The sequence below is a fragment of the Oncorhynchus nerka genome, linkage group LG9a (assembly GCF_034236695.1).
Source record: "Oncorhynchus nerka isolate Pitt River linkage group LG9a, Oner_Uvic_2.0, whole genome shotgun sequence".
Lineage (NCBI taxonomy): Eukaryota > Metazoa > Chordata > Actinopteri > Salmoniformes > Salmonidae > Oncorhynchus > Oncorhynchus nerka.
The window spans coordinates 33188399-33211457 of record NC_088404.1 but is presented as its reverse complement, the minus strand read 5'-3'; the positions used below and the strand labels follow the sequence as shown (position 1 = coordinate 33211457).

The following is a 23059-nucleotide window of genomic DNA, read 5'->3' as shown; positions in this document are numbered from 1 at the left end:
ATCACAGCTCTGTCTATCATTAAGCTGTGATTCCAGACTATAATAAAGCTGTGATTCCAGACTGTACAGTCTAATCTGGAATCACAGCTCTCTGGAATCACAGCTTAATGATAGAGCTGTGATTCCAGACTCAGTACAGTCTAGATGCACAGCTCTAGGATAGTCTGGAATCACAGCTTTATGATAGTCTGGAATCACAGCTTAATGATAGACAGAGCTGTGATTCCAGACTAAGTACAGTCTAGATTCACAGCTCTAGGATAGTCTGGAATCAGCTTATGATAGTCTGGAATCACAGCTAATCGATAGTCTGTGATTCCAGACTAATGATCCAGATGTGATTCCAGACTAAAACCTACAGCTGTGAATCAGCTCTAGGGATAGTCTGGAGATGCACAGCTCTAGGATAGTCTGGAATCACAGCTTTATGATAGTCTGGAATCACAGCTTAATGATAGAAGAGCTGTGATTCCAGACTAAGTACAGCTCCAGATGCACAGCTCTAGGATAGTCTGGAATCACAGCTTTATGATAGTCTGGAATCACAGCAATTTGTGATTCCCAGTCTGGAATCACAGCTCTAGTCTATCATTAAGCTGTGATTCCAGACTATCATAAAGCTGTGATTCCAGACTTAGTCTAGATTCACAGCTCTAGGATAGTCTGGAATCACAGCTTTATGATAGTCTGGAATCCACTCATAGAAAGCTGTGATTCCAGACTAGTCTAGATGCACAGCTCCTAGGATAGTCTGGAATCACAGCTTTATTATAGTCTGGAATCACAGCTTAATGATAGACAGAGCTGTGATTCCAGACTAAGTACAGTCTAGATGCACAGCTCTAGGATAGTCTGGAATCACAGCTTTATGATAGTCTGGAATCACAGCTTTATGATAGTCTGGAATCACAGCTTTATGATAGTCTGGAATCACAGCTTTATGAAAGTCTGGAATCACAGCTTTATGATAGTCTGGAATCACAGCTTAATGATAGACAGAGCTGTGATTCCAGACTAAGTACAGTCTAGATGCACAGCTCTAGGTTAGTCTGGAATCACAGCAGTTTATGATAGTCTGGAATCACAGCTTAATGATAGACAAAGCTGTGATTCCAGACTAATACAGATGATTCACAGCTCTAGGTTAGTCTGGAATCACAGCTTTAGATAGTCTGGAATCACAGCTTAATGATAGACAGAGTTGTGATTCCAGACTACAGCTCCAGATGCACAGCTCTAGGATAGTCTGGAATCACAGCTTTATTATAGTCTGGAATCACAGCTTAATGACTCTGTGATTCCAGATTAAGTACAGTCTTTATTATAGTCTGGAATCACAGCTTAGACAGAGCTGTGATTCAGACTATCATAGATGCACAGCTCTAGGATAGTCTGGAATCACAGCTTTATGATAGTCTGAATCACAGCTTAATGATAGACAGAGCTGTGATTCCAGACTAAGTATCAGTCTAGATTCACACAGTCTAGATCTTTATGATAGTCTGGAATCACAGCTTAATGATATGGTCTAATCACAGCTTTATTATAGTCTGGAATCACAGCTTAATGATACAGAGCTGTGATTCCAGACTAGTCATCTAGATTCACAGCTCTAGGATAGTCTTTATGATAGTCTGAATCACAGCTTTATTATAGTCTGGAATCACAGCTTAATGATAGACAGAGCTGTGATTCCTTACAGTCTAGATGCACAGCTCTAGGATAGTCTAGATTCACAGCTCTAGGATAGTCTGGAATCACAGCTTTATGATAGTCTGGAATCACAGCAATGATAGACAGAGCTGTGATTCCAGACTAAAACAGTCTGGATCACAGCTATGATAGTCTGGAATCACAGCTTTATGATAGTCTGGAATCACAGCTTAATGATAAGAGCTGTGATTCCAGACTTTATTACAGCTCTAGGATAGTCTGGAATCACAGCTTTATGATAGTCTGGAATCACAGCTTAATGATAGATTCCAGACTGGAATCACAGCTCTATGATAGTCTGGAATCACAGCTTTATGATAGTCTGGAATCACAGAATGATAGACAGAGCTGTGATTCCAGACTAAGCAGTCTAGATGCACAGCTCTAGGATAGTCTGGAATCACAGCTTTATGATAGTCTGGAATCACAGCATTAGACAGAGCTGTGATTCCAGACTATCAGTCTAGATTCACAGATCTAGAATCACAGAATCAACCTAGATAGTCTGGAATCACAGCTTAATGATAGACAGAGCTGTGATTCCAGACTAAGTACAGTCTAGATGCACAGCTCTAGGATAGTCTGGAATCACAGCTTTATGATAGTCTGGAATCACAGCTTTATGATAGTCTGGAATCACAGCTGTGATTCCAGAACTGGAATCACAGCTTAAGATAGACAGAGCTGTGATTCCAGACTAAGTACAGTCTAGATTCACAGCTCTAGGATAGTCTGGAATCACAGCTTTATGATAGTCTGGAATCACAGCTTAATGATAAGACAGCTGTGATTCCAGACTAAGCACAGTCTAGATTCACAGCTCTAGGATAGTGTCTGAATCACAGCTTTATGATAGTCTGGAATCACCTTAATGATAGACAGAGCTGTGATTCCAGACTAAAAGGCTAGATGCACAGCTCTAGGATAGTCTGGAATCACAGCTTTATTATGATAGTCTGGAATCACAGCTTAATGATAGACAGAGCTGTGATTCCAGATCTATGCACAGCCTACAGTCTGGAATCACAGCATTATAGTCTGGAATCACAGCTATCAATGATAGACAGAGCTGTGATTCCAGACTACAGTCTAGATGCACAGCTCTAGGATAGTCTGGAATCACAGCTTTATGATAGTCTGAATCACAGCTTAATGATAGACAGAGCTGTGATTCCAGACTACAGTCTAGATGCAGCTCTAGGATAGTCTGGAATCACAGCTTTATGATAGTCTGGAATCACAGCTTTATGATAGACAGCTGTGATTCCAGACTAGCACAGTATAGATTCACAGCTCTGTGATTCACAGCTTTATGATAGTCTGGAATCACAGCTTATGATAGTAGGCTGGAGTCTGGAATCACAGCTCTAGGATAGTCTGGAATCACAGCTCTAATGATAGACAAAGCTGTGATTCCAGACTAAAAATACAGTCTAGATTCACAGCTCTAGGATAGTCTGGAATCACAGCTTGATAGTCTGGAATCGTTTTTATGATAGTCTGGAATCACAGCTTAATGATAGACAGAGCTGTGATTCCAGACTCAAGTACAGTCTAGATTGCAGCTCTAGGTTAGTCTGGAATCACAGCTTTATGATAGTCTGGAATCACAGCTTAATGATAGTCTAGAGCTGTGATTCCAGACTAAGTACAGCTCTAGATGCACAGCTCTAGGATAGTCTGGAATCACAGCTTTATGATAGTCTGGAATCACAGCTTAATGATAGACAGAGCTGTGATTCCAGACTAAGTACAGTCTAGATGCACAGCTCTAGGATAGTCTGGAATCACAGCTTTATGATAGTCTGGAATCACAGCTTTATGATAGTCTGGAATCACAGCTTTATGATAGTCTGGAATCACAGCTTAATTAGACAGAGCTGTGATTCCAGACTATCTAGATTGACAGCTCTGATAGTCTGGAATCACAGCTTTATGATAGTCTGGAATCACAGCTTAATGATAGACAGAGCTGTGATTCCAGTAAGTACAGTCTAGAATCACAGCTCTAGGATAGTCTGGAATCACAGCTTTATGATAGTCTGGAATCACAGCTTAATGATAGACAGAGCTGTGATTCCAGACTATCTAGATTCACAGCTCTAGGATAGTCTGGAATCACAGCTTTATGATAGTCTGGAATCACAGCTTAATGATAGACAGAGCTGTGATTCCAGACTAAGTATTCAGGGATAGTCTGGAATCACAGCAGTCTAGATCACAGCTCTAGGATAGTCTGGAATCACAGCTTTATTATAGTCTGGAATCACAGAGCTGTGATTCCAGACTAATCCAGATCTCAAGAGCTGTGATTCTGGAATCACACTATTATAGTCTAGAATCACAGCTAGAATCACAGCTAGGATAGTCTGGAATCACAGCTTTATTATAGTCTGGAATCACAGCTTAATGATAGACAGAGCTGTGATTCCAGACTAAGCATACATCTAGATGCAGCTCTAGGATGTCTGGAATCACAGCTTTATGATAGTCTGGAATCACAGCTTAATGATAGACAGAGCTGTGATTCCAGACTGATCTAGAATCACAGTCTAGATAGTCTGGAATCACAGCTTTATGATAGTCTGGAATCACAGCCATAATGATAGACAGAGCTGTGATTCCAGACTTACATTAGATTCACAGCTCTAGGTTAGTCTGGGATTCACATCTTTATGATAGTCTGGAATCACAGCTTAATGATTAGACAGAGCTGTGATTCCAGACTAAGTACAGCTAGATTGCACAGCTCTAGGATAGTCTGGAATCACAGCTTTATGATAGTCTGGAATCTTAATTAGAGCTGTGATTCCAGACTAAGTACATCTAGATGCACAGCTCTAGTCTGGAATCACAGCTTTATGATAGTCTGGAATCAGCTTTATGATAGTCTGGAATCACAGCAATGATAGACAGAGCTGTGATTCCAGACTTGGATCTAGATTCACAGCTCTAGGATAGTCTGGAATCACAGCTTTATGATAGTCTGGAATCACAGCTTAATATAGACAGAGCTGTGATTCCAGACTGTACAGTCTAGATGCACAGCTCTAGGATAGTCTGGAATCACAGCTTTAGCTTGATAGTCTGGAATCACAGCTTTATGATAGTCTGGAATCTGTGATTCCAGACTATCACAGCTTAATGATAGACAAAGCTCTAGGATAGTCTGGAATCACAGCTCTAGCTTTATGATAGTCTGGAATCACAGCTTAATGATAGACAGAGCTGTGATTCCAGACTAGGTACAGTCTAGATGCACAGCTCTAGGATAGTCTGGAATCACAGCTTTATTATAGTCTGGAATCACAGCTTAATGATAGACAGAGCTGTGATTCCAGACTAAGCAGTCTAGATGTCTGGAATCACAGCTTTAGGATAGTCTGGAATCACAGCTTTATGATAGTCTGGAATCACAGCTTAATCGATAGACAGAGCTGTGATTCCAGACTTACAGTCTAGATGCACAGCTCTAGGGATAGTCTGAATCCACACTTTATGATAGTCTGGAATCACAGCTTTATGATAGTCTGGAATCACAGCTGTGATTCCAGACTAAGGCCAGTCTAGATGCACAGCTCTAGGATAGTCTGGAATCACAGCTTTATTATAGTCTGGAATCACAGCAATCGATAGACAGAGCTGTGATTCCAGACTAAGTACAGTCTAGATGCACAGCTCTAGGATAGTCTGGAATCACTCTATGATAGTCTGGAATCACAGCTTTAACTGTGATTCCAGACTGTCTAGAATCACAGCTTTAGGATAGTCTGGAATCACATCTTTATGATAGTCTGGAATCACAGCAATGATAGATAGAGCTGTGATTCCAGACTACAGTCTAGATGCACAGCTCTAGATAGTCTGGAATCACAGCATAGTCTGGAATCACAGCTTTAGCTTATAGTCTGAGATCACAGCTCTATGATAGTCTGGAATCACAGCTTTATTAGACAAGCTTTTATGATTCCAGACTATCACAGTCTAGATTCACAGCTCTATCAGTCTAGAGCTGATGTCTGGAATCACAGAGACTATCCTATGATAGTCTGGAATCACAGCTGTGCTTAATGATCAGAGCTGTGATTCCAGACTAAGTACAGTCTAGATGCACAGCTCTAGGATAGTCTGGAATCACAGCTTTATTATAGTCTGGAATCACAGCTTAATGATAGACAGAGCTGTGATTCCAGACTAAGTACAGTCTAGATGCACAGCTCTAGGATAGTCTGGAATCACAGCTTTATGATAGTCTGGAATCACAGCTTTATGATAGTCTGGAATCACAGCTTTATGATAGTCTGGAATCACAGCTTTATGAAAGTCTGGAATCACAGCTTTATGATAGTCTGGAATCACAGCTTAATGATAGACAGAGCTGTGATTCCAGACCAATCTAGATCACAGCTCAGGATGAGTCTGGAATCACAGCTTTATGATAGTCTGGAATCACAGCTTAATGATAGACAGAGCTGTGATTCCAGACTAAACAGTCTAGATTCACAGCTCTGCAGTTCAGATCACAGCTTTAGGATAGTCTGGAATCACAGCTAATGATATCACAGAGCTGTGATTCCAGACTAGTCTAGATCACAGCTCTAGGATAGTCTGGAATCATTCTTTATGATAGTCTGGAATCACAGCTTAATGATAGACAGAGCTGTGATTCCAGACTAGTACAGTCTAGATTCACAGCTCTAGGATAGTCTGGAATCACAGCTTTATTATAGTCTGGAATCACAGCTTAATGATAGGATAGAGCTGTGATTCCAGCTCTAGTACAGTCTAGATCACAGCTTAGGATAGTCTGGAATCACAGCTTGATAGACAGTCTGGATCACAGCTGATTAGGACAGTCTAGATTCACATCTTTATGATAGTCTGGAATCAGATACAGAGCTTTATGATAGAGCTGTGATTCTAGGATAGTCTGGAATCACAGCTCTAGGATAGTCTGGAATCACAGCTTTATGATAGTCTGGAATCACAGCTTTATGATAGTCTGGAATCACAGCTATGATAGACAGAGCTGTGATTCCAGACTACAGTCTAGATGCACAGCTCTAGAGTCTGAAATCACAGCTTAGGATAGTCTGGAATCACAGCTATGAGTCTGGAATCACAGTCTGGAATCACAGCTTTATGATAGTCTGGAATCACAGCTTGGTCTGGAATCACAGCTTAATGATAGACAGAGCTGTGATTCCAGACTAAGTACAGTCTAGATTCACAGCTCTAGGATAGTCTGGAATCACAGCTTTATGATAGTCTGGAATCACAGCTTAATGATAGATCAGAGCTGTGATTCCAGACTAAGTACAGTCTAGATGCACAGCTCTAGGATAGTCTGGAATCACAGCTTTATGATAGTCTGGAATCACAGCTTATGATAGACAGAGCTGTGATTCCAGACTAAGTACAGTCTAGATTCACAGCTCTAGGATAGTCTGGAATCACAGCTTTATGATAGTCTGGAATCACAGCTTAATGATAGACAGAGCTGTGATTCCAGACTAATACAGTCTAGATTCACAGCTCTAGGATAGTCTGGAATCACAGCTTTATGATAGTCTGAATCACAGCTTAATGATAGACAGAGCTGTGATTCCAGACAGTCTAGATGCACAGCTCTCAGGATAGTCTGGAATCACAGCTTTATGATAGTCTGGAATCACAGCTTAATGATAGACAGAGCTGTGATTCCAGACTAATACAGTCTAGATGCACAGCTCTAGGATAGTCTGGAATCACAGCTTTATGAGTCTGGAATCACAGCTTAATGATAGACAGAGCTGTGATTCCAGATTAAGTACATTCTCAGAATCACAGCTTTATGATAGTCTGGAATCACAGCTTTGATAGATAGCTGTGATTCCAGTACAGTCTAGATGCACAGCTCTAGGATAGTCTGGAATCACAGCTGGAATGATAGAGCTGTGATTCCAGACTAAGTACAGTCTAGATGCACAGCTCTAGGATAGTCTGGAATCACAGCTTTATGATAGTCTGGAATCAGCTTAATGATAGACAGAGCTGTGATTCCAGACTATCCTACAGTCTAGATGCACAGCTCTAGGATAGTCTGGAATCACAGCTCTTAGTCTGGATCACATCTTTTATGATAGTCTGGAATCACAGCTTAATGATAGATAGAGCTGTGATTCCAGACTAAGTACAGTCTAGATGCACAGCTCTAGGATAGTCTGAATCACAGCTTTATTATATGATCACAGACAGAGCTGTGATTCCAGACTAAGTACAGTCTAGATGCACAGCTCTAGGATAGTCTGGAATCACAGCTTTATGATAGTCTGGAATCACAGCTTAATGATAGATAGAGCTGTGATTCCAGAGTCTGCACATCTAGATGCACAGCTCTAGGATAGTCTGGAATCACAGCTTTATGATAGTCTGGAATCACAGCTTAATGATAGACAGAGCTGTGATTCCAGACTAAGTACAGTCTAGATGCACAGCTCTAGGATAGTCTGGAATCACAGCTTTATTATAGTCTGGAATCACAGCTTAATGATAGACAAAGCTGTGATTCCAGACTAAGTACAGTCTAGATTCACAGCTCTAGGTTAGTCTAGATTCACACATCACATCTTTATGATAGTCTGGAATCACAGCTTAATGATAGACAGAGCTGTGATTCCAGACTGTACAGTCTAGATCACAGCTCTAGGATAGTCTGGAATCACAGCTTTATGATAGTCTGGAATCACAGCTTAATGATAGACAGAGCTGTGATTCCAGACTAAGTACAGTCTAGATCTAGATAGTCTGAATCACAGCTTATGATAGTCTGGAATCACAGCTTTAATGATAGACAGAGCTGTGATTCCAGACTCTACAGTCTAGATCACAGCTCTAGGATAGTCTGGAATCACAGCTTTATGATAGTCTGGAATCACAGCTTAATGATAGACAGAGCTGTGATTCCAGACTAGACAGTCTAGATTCACAGCTCTAGGATAGTCTGGAATCACAGCTTTAATAGTCAGAGCTGTGATTCACAGCTTAATGATACAGTCTAGATTCACAGCTCTAGGATAGTCTAGATCACAGCTTTATGATAGTCTGGAATCACAGCTTAATGATAGACAGAGCTGTGATTCCAGACTAAGTACAGTCTAGATGCACAGCTCTAGGATAGTCTGGAATCACAGCTTTATTATAGTCTGGAATCACAGCTTAATGATAGACAGAGCTGTGATTCCAGACTAAGACAGTCTAGATGCACAGCTCTAGGATAGTCTGGAATCACAGGATAGTCTGGAATCACAGCTTAATGATAGACAGAGCTGTGATTCCAGACTAGTACAGTCTAGATGCACAGCTCTAGGATAGTCTGGAATCACAGCTTTAGTCTATAGTCTGTCTGGAATCACAGCTTAATGATAGACAGAGCTGTGATTCCAGACTAAGTACAGTCTAGATGCACAGCTCTAGGATAGTCTGGAATCACAGCTTTATGATAGTCTGGAATCACAGCTTAATGATAGACAGAGCTGTGATTCACAGCTTCTGGAATAGCTCTGTAGTCTAGAATCTCTGGAATCACAGGAATCACAGCTTTATGATAGTCTGGAATCACAGCTTAATGATAGACAGAGCTGTGATTCCAGACTAAATACAGTCTATGATAGATCACAGCTCTAGGATAGTCTGGAATCACAGCTTTATGATAGTCTGGAATCACAGCTATCATAGACAGAGCTGTGATTCCAGACTAATACAGTCTAGATGCACAGCTCTAGGATAGTCTGGAATCACAGCTTTATGATAGTCTGGAATCACAGCTTAATGATAGACAGAGCTGTGATTCCAGACTCAGTACAGTCTAGATGCACAGCTCTAGGATAGTCTGGAATCACAGCTTTATGATAGTCTGGAATCACAGCTTAATGATAGACAGAGCTGTGATTCCAGACTAATACAGTCTAGATACAGCTCTAGGATGTCTGGAATCAGCTTTATGATACAGCTTTATAGTCTGGAATCACAGCTGGAATTAATGATAGACAGAGCTGTGATTCCAGACTTCCTAGATGCACAGCTCTAGGATAGTCTGGAATCACAGCTTTATGATAGTCTGGAATCACAGCTTAATGATAGACAGAGCTGTGATTCCAGACTAAGTACAGTCTAGATTCACAGCTCTAGGATAGTCTGGAATCACAGCTTTATGATAGTCTGGAATCACAGCTAATGATAGACAGAGCTGTGATTCCAGACTAAGTACAGTCTAGATGCACAGCTCTAGGATAGTCTGGAATCACAGCTTTATGATAGTCTGGAATCACAGCTTAATGATAGAGCAGAGCTGTGATTCCAGCTTTATGATAGTCTGTGATTCCAGCTCTAGGATAGTCTGGAATCACAGCTTTATGAGTCTGAATCACAGCTTTATGATAGTCTGGAATCACAGCTTAATGATAGACAGAGCTGTGATTCCAGACTAAGTGAAAGTCTAGATGCACATCTAGGATAGTAGTCTAGATTCACAGTCTGGAATCACAGCTTTATGATAGTCTGGAATCACAGCTTAATGATAGACAGCTGTGATTCCAGACTATACAGTCTAGATCACAGCTCTAGGATAGTCTGGAATCACAGCTTTATGATAGTCTGGAATCACAGCTTAATGATAGACAGAGCTGTGATTCCAGACTAAGTACAGTCTAGATGCACAGCTCTAGGATAGTCTGGAATCACAGCTTTATGATAGTCTGGAATCACAGCTTAATGATAGACAGAGCTGTGATTCCAGACTAATACAGTCTAGATGCACAGCTCTAAGATAGTCTGGAATCACAGCTTTATGATAGTCTGGAATCACAGCTTAATGATAGACAGAGCTGTGATTCCAGACTAAGGTACAGTCTAGATTCACAGCTCTAGGATAGTCTGGAATCACAGCTTTATGATAGTCTGGAATCACAGCTTAATGATAGACAGAGCTGTGATTCCAGACTAAGTACAGTCTAGATTCACAGCTCTAGGATAGTCTGGAATCACAGCTTTATGATAGTCTGGAATCACAGCTTAATGATAGACAGAGCTGTGATTCCAGACTAAGTACAGTCTAGATGCACAGCTCTAGGATAGTCTGGAATCACAGCTTTATGATAGTCTGGAATCACAGCTTAATGATAGACAGAGCTGTGATTCCAGACTGACAGTCTAGATCACAGCTCTAGGATAGTCTGGAATCACATCTTTATGATAGTCTGGAATCACAGCTTAATGATAGACAGAGCTGTGATTCCAGACTAAGTACAGTCTAGATGCACAGCTCTAGGATAGTCTGGAATCACAGCTTTATGATAGTCTGGAATCACAGCTTAATGATAGTCTGGAACAGAGCTGTGATTCCAGACTAATCAGTCTAGATGCACAGCTCTAGGATAGTCTGGAATCACAGCTTTATGATAGTCTGGAATCACAGCTTAATGATAGACAGAGCTGTGATTCCAGACTAAAAGTACATCTAGATGCACAGCTCTAGGATAGTCTGGAATCACAGCTTTATGATAGTCTGGAATCACAGCTTAATGATAGACAGAGCTGTGATTCCAGACTTACAGTCTAGATTCACAGCTCTAGGATAGTCTGGAATCATCTTTATGATAGTCTGGAATCACAGCTTAATGATAGACAGAGCTGTGATTCCAGACTAAGTACAGTCTAGATTCACAGCTCTAGGATAGTCTGGAATCACAGCTTTATGATAGTCTGGAATCACAGCTTAATGATAGACAGAGCTGTGATTCCAGACTAAGTACAGTCTAGATGCACAGCTCTAGGATAGTCTGGAATCACAGCTTTATTATAGTCTGGAATCACAGCTTTATGATAGTCTGGAATCACAGCTTAATGATAGACAGAGCTGTGATTCCAGACTAAGTACAGTCTAGATGCACAGCTCTAGGATAGTCTGGAATCACAGCTTTATTATAGTCTGGAATCACCTTAATGATAGACAGAGCTGTGATTCCAGACAGTCTAGATGCACAGCTCTAGGATAGTCTAGAATCACAGCTTTATTATAGTCTGGAATCACAGCAATGATAGACAGAGCTGTGATTCCAGACTAAGTACAGTCTAGATGCACAGCTCTAGGATAGTCTGGAATCACAGCTTTATGATAGTCTGGAATCAGCTTTATGATAGTCTGGAATCACAACAGCTGTGATTCCAGACTAAGTACAATCTAGATGCACAGCTCTAGGATAGTCTGGAATCACAGCTTTATGATAGTCTGGAATCACAGCTTTAGACAGAGCTGTGATTCCAGACTAATTACAGTCTAGATTCACAGCTCTAGGATAGTCTGGAATCACAGCTTTATGATAGTCTGGAATCAGCAGATAGTCTGGAATAATCTGGAAGAGACAGAGCTGTGATTCCAGACTATAGTCTGTGATTCCAGCTCTAGAGTCTGGAATCACAGCTCTAGGATAGTCTGGAATCACAGCTTTATGATAGTCTGGAATCACAGCTTAATGATAGACAGAGCTGTGATTCCAGACTAAGTACAGTCTAGATGCACAGCTCTAGGTTAGTCTAGAATTCACAGCTTTATGATAGTCTGGAATCACAGCTTAATGATAGACAGAGCTGTGATTCCAGACTAAGATCTAGATAGCTCTAGGATAGTCTGGAATCACAGCTTTATTATAGTCTGGAATCACAGCTTAATGATAGACAGAGCTGTGATTCCAGACTAAGTACAGATCTAGATGCACAGCTCTAGGATAGTCTGGAATCACAGCTTTATGATAGTCTGGAATCACAGCTTAATGATAGACAGAGCTGTGATTCCAGACTCAGTACAGTCAGTCTAGATGGAATCACAGCTCTAGGATAGTCTGGAATCACAGCTTAATGATTTAGCTGTGATTCCAGACTAGTCTGGAATCACAGCTCTAGGATAGTCTGGAATCACAGCTTTATGATAGCTGGATTCCAGACTGATCAGCTGTACAGCACAGTCTAGATGCACAGCTCTAGGATAGTCTGGAATCACAGCTTTATGATAGTCTGGAATCACAGCTTAATGATAGACAGAGCTGTGATTCCAGACTCTGTACAGTCTAGATGCACAGCTCTAGGATAGTCTGGAATTATGATAGTCTGGAATCACAGCTTTATGATAGACAGAGCTGTGATTCCAGACTAAGTACAGTCTAGATGCACAGCTCTAGGTTAGTCTGGAATCACAGCTTTATGATAGTCTGGAATCACAGCTTAATGATAGACAGAGCTGTGATTCCAGACTAAGTACAGTCTAGATGCACAGCTCTAGGATAGTCTGGAATCACAGCTTTATTATAGTCTGGAATCACAGCTTTATGATAGACAGAGCTGTGAGCTTGTCTGGAATCACAGCTTTATGATAGACAGAGCTGTGATTCCAGACTAAGCTCTAGATGCACAGCTCTAGGATAGTCTGGAATCACAGCTTTATGATAGTCTGGAATCACAGCTTAATGATAGACAGAGCTGTGATTCCAGACTAAGTACAGTCTAGATGCACAGCTCTAGGATAGTCTGGAATCACAGCTTTATGATAGTCTGGAATCACAGCAATGATAGACAAGCTGTGATTCCAGATTCAGTCTAGAGACTCTAGGATAGTCTGGAATCACAGCTTTAGGATAGTCTGGAATCACAGAATCTGTGATTCCAGACTTTAGATGATAGTCTGGAATCACAGCTGATAGTCTGAATACACAGAGAGCTGTGATTCCAGACTAAGTACAGTCTAGATGCACAGCTCTAGGATAGTCTGGAATCACAGCTTTATGATAGTCTGGAATCACAGCTTAATGATAGACAGAGCTGTGATTCCACAGATCTAGATTCACAGCTCTAGGATAGTCTGGAATCACAGCTTTATGATAGTCTGGAATCACAGCTTAATGATAGACAGAGCTGTGATTCCAGACTAAGTACAGTCAGTCTGGAATCACAGCTTTATGATAGTCTGGAATCACAGCTTTGGAATCTGGAATCACAGCTTAATGATAGACAGAGCTGTGATTCCAGACTAAGATGCACAGCTCTAGGATGAATCACAGCTTTATGATAGTCTGGAATCACAGCTTTATGATAGTCTGGAATCACAGCTTAATGATAGACAGAGCTGTGATTCCAGACTAAGTACAGTCTAGATGCACAGCTCTAGGATAGTCTGGAATCACAGCTTTATTATAGTCTGGAATCACAGCTTAATGATAGACAGAGCTGTGATTCCAGACTAAGTACAGTCTAGATGCACAGCTCTAGATGCACAGCTCTAGGATAGTCTGGAATCACAGCTTTATTATAGTCTGGAATCACAGCTTAATGATAGACAGAGCTGTGATTCCAGACTAAGTACAGTCTAGATGCACAGCTCTAGGATAGTCTGGAATCACAGCTTTATGATAGTCTGGAATCACAGCTTTATGATAGTCTGGAATCACAGCTTTATGATAGTCTGGAATCACAGCTTTATGAAAGTCTGGAATCACAGCTTTATGATAGTCTGGAATCACAGCTTAATGATAGACAGAGCTGTGATTCCAGACTAAGTACAGTCTAGATTCACAGCTCTAGGTTAGTCTAGATTCACATCTTTATGATAGTCTGGAATCACAGCTTAATGATAGACAGAGCTGTGATTCCAGACTAAGTACAGTCTAGATTCACAGCTCTAGGATAGTCTGGAATCACAGCTTTATGATAGTCTGGAATCACAGCTTAATGATAGACAGAGCTGTGATTCCAGACTAAGTACAGTCTAGATGCACAGCTCTAGGATAGTCTGGAATCACAGCTTTATTATAGTCTCGAATCACAGCTTAATGATAGACAGAGCTGTGATTCCAGATTAAGTACAGTCTGGAATCACAGCTTTATTATAGTCTGGAATCACAGCTTAATGATAGACAGAGCTGTGATTCCAGACTAAGTACAGTCTAGATGCACAGCTCTAGGATAGTCTGGAATCACAGCTTTATGATAGTCTGGAATCACAGCTTAATGATAGACAGAGCTGTGATTCCAGACTAAGTACAGTCTAGATGCACAGCTCTAGGATAGTCTGGAATCACAGCTTTATGATAGTCTGGAATCACAGCTTAATGATAGACAGAGCTGTGATTCCAGACTAAGATACAGTCTAGATTCACAGCTCTAGGTCTGGAATCACAGCTTTATGATAGTCTGGAATCACAGCTTTATGATAGTCTGGAATCACAGCTTTATGAAAGTCTGGAATCACAGCTTTATGATAGTCTGGAATCACAGCTTAATGATAGACAGAGCTGTGATTCCAGACTAAGTACAGTCTAGATGCACAGCTCTAGGATAGTCTAGATGCACAGCTCTAGGATAGTCTGGAATCACAGCTTTATGATAGTCTGGAATCACAGCTTAATGATAGACAGAGCTGTGATTCCAGACTAAGTACAGTCTAGATTCACACAGTCTAGAATCACAGCTTTAGGATAGTCTGGAATCACAGCTTTCCAGATAGTCTGGAATCACAGCTTGATAGTCTGGAATCACATATAGACAGAGCTGTGATTCCAGACTAAGTACAGTCTAGATGCACAGCTCTAGGATAGTCTAGATGCACAGCTCTAGGATAGTCTAGATTCACATCTTTATGATAGTCTGGAATCACAGCTTAATGATAGACAGAGCTGTGATTCCAGACTAAGTACAGTCTAGATGCACAGCTCTAGGATAGTCTGGAATCACAGCTTTATTATAGTCTGGAATCACAGCTTAATGATAGACAGAGCTGTGATTCCAGACTAAGTACAGTCTAGATGCACAGCTCTAGGATAGTCTGGAATCACAGCTTTATGATAGTCTGGAATCACAGCTTTATGGAATCACAGCTTTATGATAGTCTGGAATCACAGCTCTAGGATAGTCTGGAATCACAGATGATAGTCTGGAATCTGATAGACAGAATCACAGACTAGGATAGTCTGGAATCACAGCTTTATGATAGTCTGGAATCACAGCTTTATGATAGTCTGGAATCACAGCTTAATGATAGACAGAGCTGTGATTCCAGACTAAGTACAGTCTAGATTCACAGCTCTAGGTTAGTCTAGATTCACATCTTTATGATAGTCTGGAATCACAGCTTAATGATAGACAAAGCTGTGATTCCAGACTAAGTACAGTCTAGATTCACAGCTCTAGGTTAGTCTAGATTCACATCTTTATGATAGTCTGGAATCACAGCTTAATGATAGACAGAGCTGTGATTCCAGACTAAGTACAGTCTAGATGCACAGCTCTAGGATAGTCTGGAATCACAGCTTTATTATAGTCTGGAATCACAGCTTCCAACTAAGTACAGATAGCACAGCTCAGAATCACAGCTTTGTGATAGTCTTCCAGAGCTGTGATTCCAGACTTTAAGTCACAGCTTTATGATAGTCTGGAATCACAGCTTTATGATAGTCTGGAATCACAGCTTAATGATAGACAGAGCTGTGATTCCAGACTAAGTACAGTCTAGATTCACAGCTCTAGGATAGTCTGGAATCACAGCTTTATGATAGTCTGGAATCACAGCTTAATGATAGACAGAGCTGTGATTCCAGACTAAGTACAGTCTAGATGCACAGCTCTAGGATAGTCTGGAATCACAGCTTTATGATAGTCTGGAATCACAGCTTAATGATAGACAGAGCTGTGATTCCAGACTAAGTACAGTCTAGATTCACAGCTCTAGGATAGTCTGGAATCACAGCTTTATGATAGTCTGGAATCACAGCTTAATGATAGACAGAGCTGTGATTCCAGACTAAGTACAGTCTAGATGCACAGCTCTAGGATAGTCTGGAATCACAGCTTTATGATAGTCTGGAATCACAGCTTAATGATAGACAGAGCTGTGATTCCAGACTAAGTACAGTCTAGATGCACACAGCTCTGGAATCACAGGATAGTCTGGAATCACAGCTTTATGATAGTCTGGAATCACAGCTTTATGATAGTCTGGAATCACAGCTTTATGAGAGCTGTGATTCCAGACTGATGCACAGAATCACAGCTTATGATAGTCTAGATGCACAGCTCTAGGATAGTCTGGAATCACAGCTTTATGATAGTCTGGAATCACAGCTTAATGATAGACAGAGCTGTGATTCCAGACTAAGTACAGTCTAGATTCACAGCTCTAGGATAGTCTGGAATCACAGCTTTATGATAGTCTGGAATCACAGCTTAATGATAGACAGAGCTGTGATTCCAGACTAAGTACAGTCTAGATTCACAGCTCTAGGTTAGTCTAGATTCACATCTTTATGATAGTCTGGAATCACAGCTTAATGATAGACAGAGCTGTGATTCCAGACTAAGTACAGTCTAGATGCACAGCTCTAGGATAGTCTGGAATCACAGCTTTATGATAGTCTGGAATCACAGCTTTATAATAGTCTGGAATCACAGCTTTATTATAGTCTGGAATCACAGCTTAATGATAGACAGAGCTGTGATTCCAGACTAAGTACAGTCTAGATGCACAGCTCTAGGATAGTCTGGAATCACAGCTTTATGATAGTCTGGAATCACAGCTTAATGATAGACAGAGCTGTGATTCCAGACTAGGATAGTCTGGAATCACAGAGTCTGGAATCACAGCTTAATGATAGACAGAGCTGTGATTCCAGTCTAGATGCACAGCTCTAGGATAGTCTGGAATCACAGCTTTATGATAGTCTGGAATCACAGCTTAATGATAGACAGAGCTGTGATTCCAGACTAAGTACAGTCTAGATTCACAGCTCTAGGATAGTCTGGAATCACAGCTTTATGATAGTCTGGAATCACAGCTTTATGATAGTCTGGAATCACAGCTTAATGATAGACAGAGCTGTGATTCACCAGTCTGGAATCTAGATGCACAGAGCTGTGATTCCAGACTAAGTACAGTCTAGATGCACAGCTCTAGGATAGTCTGGAATCACAGCTTTATGATAGTCTGGAATCACAGCTTAATGATAGACAGAGCTGTGATTCCAGACTAAGTACAGTCTAGATGCACAGCTCTAGGATAGTCTGGAATCACAGCTTTATGATAGTCTGGAATCACAGCTTAATGATAGATAGAGCTGTGAATCAGACAGTCTAGATGCACAGCTCTAGGATAGTCTGGAATCACAGCTTGATTCCAGTCTGGAATCACAGCTTAATGATAGACACAGCTGTGATTCCAGACTAAGTACAGTCTAGAGTCTGGAATCACAGCTTTATGATAGTCTGGAATCACAGCTTTATGATAGTCTGGAATCACAGCTTAATGATAGACAGAGCTGTGATTCCAGACTAAGTACAGTCTAGATGCACAGCTCTAGGATAGTCTGGAATCACAGCTTTATTATAGTCTGGAATCACAGCTTAATGATAGACAGAGCTGTGATTCCAGACTAAGTACAGTCTAGATGCACAGCTCTAGGATCACAGTCTGGATAGTCTGGAATCAGCTTTATGATAGTCTGGAATCACAGCTTTATGATAGCTGTGATTCTGTACAGAATCACAGCTTTAGTCTGGAATAGAATCACTGGAAGTCTGGAATCACAGCTTTATGAAAGTCTGGAATCACAGCTTTATGATAGTCTGGAATCACAGCTTAATGATAGACAGAGCTGTGATTCCAGACTAAGTACAGTCTAGATTCACAGCTCTAGGTTAGTCTAGATTCACATCTTTATGATAGTCTGGAATCACAGCTTAATGATAGACAGAGCTGTGATTCCAGACTAAGTACAGTCTAGATTCACAGCTCTAGGATAGTCTGGAATCACAGCTTTATGATAGTCTGGAATCACAGCTTAATGATAGACAGAGCTGTGATTCCAGACTAAGTACAGTCTAGATGCACAGCTCTAGGATAGTCTGGAATCACAGCTTTATTATAGTCTGGAATCACAGCTTAATGATAGACAGAGCTGTGATTCCAGATACAGTCTAGATGCACAGCTCTAGGATAGTCTGGAATCACAGCTTTATGATAGTCTGGAATCACAGCTTAATGATAGACAGAGCTGTGATTCCAGACTAAGTACAGTCTAGATGCACAGCTCTAGGATAGTCTGGAATCACAGCTTTATGATAGTCTGGAATCACAGCTTAATGATAGACAGAGCTGTGATTCCAGACTAAGTACAGTCTAGATGCACAGCTCTAGGATAGTCTGGAATCACAGCTTTATGATAGTCTGGAATCACAGCTTAATGATAGACAGAGCTGTGATTCCAGACTAAGTACAGTCTAGATGCACAGCTCTAGGATAGTCTGGAATCACAGCTTTATGATAGTCTGGAATCACAGCTTTATGATAGTCTGGAATCACAGCTTTATGATAGTCTGGAATCACAGCTTAATGATAGACAGAGCTGTGATTCCAGACTAAGTACAGTCTAGATGCACAGCTCTAGGATAGTCTGGAATCACATGCACAGCTGGAATCTAGGATAGTCTGGAATCACAGCTTTATGATAGTCTGGAATCACAGCTTAATGATAGACAGAGCTGTGATTCCAGACTACAGTCTAGATGCACAGCTCTAGGATAGTCTGGAATCACAGTCTGGAATCACAGCTTAATGATAGACAGAGCTGTGATTCCAGACTAAGTACAGTCTAGATGCACAGCTCTAGGATAGTCTGGAATCACAGCTTTATGATAGTCTGGAATCACAGCTTAATGATAGACAGAGCTGTGATTCCAGACTAAGTACAGTCTAGATGCACAGCTCTAGGATAGTCTAGATTCACAGCTTTATGATAGTCTGGAATCACAGCTTAATGATAGACAGAGCTGTGATTCCAGACTAAGTACAGTCTAGATGCACAGCTCTAGGATAGTCTGGAATCACAGCTTTATGATAGTCTGGAATCACAGCTTAATGATAGACAGAGCTGTGATTCCAGACTAAGTACAGTCTAGATGCACAGCTCTAGGATAGTCTGGAATCACAGCTTTATGATAGTCTGGAATCACAGCTTAATGATAGATAGTCTGTGATTCCAGCTTTATACAGTCTAGATGCATTCCAGTCTAGATACAGTCTAGAATCACAGCTCTAGGATAGTCTGGAATCACAGCTTTATGATAGTCTGGAATCACAGCTTAATGATAGACAGAGCTGTGATTCCAGACTAAGTACAGTCTAGATTCACAGCTCTAGGTTAGTCTAGATTCACATCTTTATGATAGTCTGGAATCACAGCTTAATGATAGACAGAGCTGTGATTCCAGACTAAGTACAGTCTAGATGCACAGCTCTAGGTCTGGAATCACAGTCTATGAGTCTGGAATCACAGCTTTATGATAGTCTGGAATCACAGCTTAATGATGCACACAGGATAGCTGTGATTCCAGACTGGAATCACAAGATACAGTCTAGATTCACAGCTCTAGGATAGTCTGGAATCACAGCTTTATGATAGTCTGGAATCACAGCTTAATGATAGACAGAGCTGTGATTCCAGACTAAGTACAGTCTAGATGCACAGCTCTAGGATAGTCTGGAATCACAGCTTTATGATAGTCTGGAATCACAGCTTAATGATAGACAGAGCTGTGATTCCAGACTCAGTACAGTCTAGATGCACAGCTCTAGGATAGTCTGGAATCACAGCTTTATGATAGTCTGGAATCACAGCTTTATGATACAGAGCTGTGATTCCAGACTAATGTACAGTCTAGATGCACAGCTCTAGGATAGTCTGGAATCACAGCTTTATGATAGTCTGGAATCACAGCTTAATGATAGACAGAGCTGTGATTCCAGACAGCTTTACAGATAGTCTAGATCACAGCTCTAGGATAGTCTGGAATCACAGCTTTATGATAGTCTGGAATCACAGCTTAATGATAGACAGAGCTGTGATTCCAGACTAAGTACAGTCTAGATGCACAGCTCTAGGATAGTCTGGAATCACAGCTTTATGATAGTCTGGAATCACAGCTTAATGATAGACAGAGCTGTGATTCCAGACTAAGTACAGTCTAGATGCACAGCTCTAGGATAGTCTGGAATCACAGCTTTATGATAGTCTGGAATCACAGCTTTATGATAGTCTGGAATCACAGCTTAATGATAGACAGAGCTGTGATTCCAGACTAAGTACAGTCTAGATGCACAGCTCTAGGATAGTCTAGATGCACAGCTCTAGGATAGTCTGGAATCACAGCTTTATGATAGTCTGGAATCACAGCTTAATGATAGACAGAGCTGTGATTCCAGACTAAGTACAGTCTAGATGCACAGCTCTAGGATAGTCTGGAATCACAGCTTTATGATAGTCTGGAATCACAGCTTAATGATAGACAGAGCTGTGATTCCAGACAGACAGTCTAGATGCACAGCTCTAGGATAGTCTGGAATCACAGCTCTGGAATAGGATAGTCTGGAATCACAGCTCTAGGATAGTCTGGAATCACAGCTTTATGATAGTCTGGAATCACAGCTTTATGACAGAGTCTGATTCCAGAGATCACAGCTCTAGGATAGTCTGGAATCAGCTTTATGATAGTCTGGAATCACAGCTTAATGATAGACAGAGCTGTGATTCCAGAATCACAGCTCTAGGATAGTCTGGAATCACACAGTCTGGAATCACAGCTTAATGATAGACAGAGCTGTGATTCCAGATACAGTCTAGATGCACAGCTCAGTCATCACAGCTTTATGATAGTCTGGAATCACAGCTTAATGATAGACAGAGCTGTGATTCCAGACTAAGTACAGTCTAGATTCACAGCTCTAGGTTAGTCTAGATTCACATCTTTATGATAGTCTGGAATCACAGCTTAATGATAGACAGAGCTGTGATTCCAGACTAAGTACAGTCTAGATGCACAGCTCTAGGATAGTCTGGAATCACAGCTTTATGATAGTCTGGAATCACAGCTTAATGATAGACAGAGCTGTGATTCCAGACTTACAGTCTAGATGCACACAGTCTGGAATCACAGCTTTATTATAGTCTGGAATCACAGCTTAATGATAGACAGAGCTGTGATTCCAGACTAAGTACAGTCTAGATGCACAGCTCTAGGATAGTCTGGAATCACAGCTTTATGATAGTCTGGAATCACAGCTTAATGATAGACAGAGCTGTGATTCCAGACTAAGTACAGTCTAGATGCACAGCTCTAGGATAGTCTGGAATCACAGCTTTATGATAGTCTGGAATCACAGCTTAATGATAGACAGAGCTGTGATTCCAGACTAAGTACAGTCTAGATCACAGCTCTAGGATAGTCTGGAATCACAGCTTTATGATAGTCTGGAATCACAGCTTAATGATAGACAGAGCTGTGATTCCAGACTAGTCACAGATAGTCTAGATGCACAGCAGTCTAGATCACAGCTCTAGGATAGTCTGGAATCACAGCTTTATGATAGTCTGGAATCACAGCTTAATGATAGAGCTGTGATTCCAGAGCTGTGATTCCAGACTAAGAATCACAGTCTAGAATCACAGCTCTAGGATAGTCTGGAATCACAGTCTGGAATCACAGCTTTATGATAGTCTGGAATCACAGCTTAATGATAGACAGAGCTGTGATTCCAGACTAAGTACAGTCTAGATTCACAGCTCTAGGATAGTCTGGAATCACAGCTTTATGATAGTCTGGAATCACAGCTTAATGATAGACAGAGCTGTGATTCCAGACTAAGTACAGTCTAGATGCACAGCTCTAGGATAGTCTGGAATCACAGCTTTATGATAGTCTGGAATCACAGCTTAATGATAGACAGAGCTGTGATTCCAGACTAAGTACAGTCTAGATGCACAGCTCTAGGATAGTCTGGAATCACAGCTTATGATAGTCTGGATAGATTCCAATCACAGTCTTTCACAGCTCTGATAGTCTGGAATCACAGCTTTATGATAGTCTGGAATCACAGCTACAGTCTAGATCACAGCTCTAGGATAGTCTGGAATCACAGCTTTATGATAGTCTGGAATCACAGCTTTATGAATGAATAGATGATAGACAGAGCTGTGATTCCAGACTAAGTACAGTCTAGATGCACAGCTCTAGGATAGTCTGGAATCACATCTTTATGATAGTCTGGAATCACAGCTTAATGATAGACAGAGCTGTGATTCCAGACTAAGTACAGTCTAGATTCACAGCTCTAGGATAGTCTGGAATCACATCTTTATGATAGTCTGGAATCACAGCTTAATGATAGACAGAGCTGTGATTCCAGACTAAGTACAGTCTAGATGCACAGCTCTAGGATAGTCTGGAATCACAGCTTTATTATAGTCTGGAATCACAGCTTAATGATAGACAGAGC

General features: G+C 41.0%; 1 protein-coding gene across 1 annotated transcript in view; it reads left to right on the top strand.

Moving 5' to 3' along the window:
• LOC115114974 (C2 domain-containing protein 5-like) overlaps positions 1-23059 on the top strand; it is a 72598-nt gene that overhangs the window by 24911 nt on the left and 24628 nt on the right. The window lies entirely within an intron of this gene.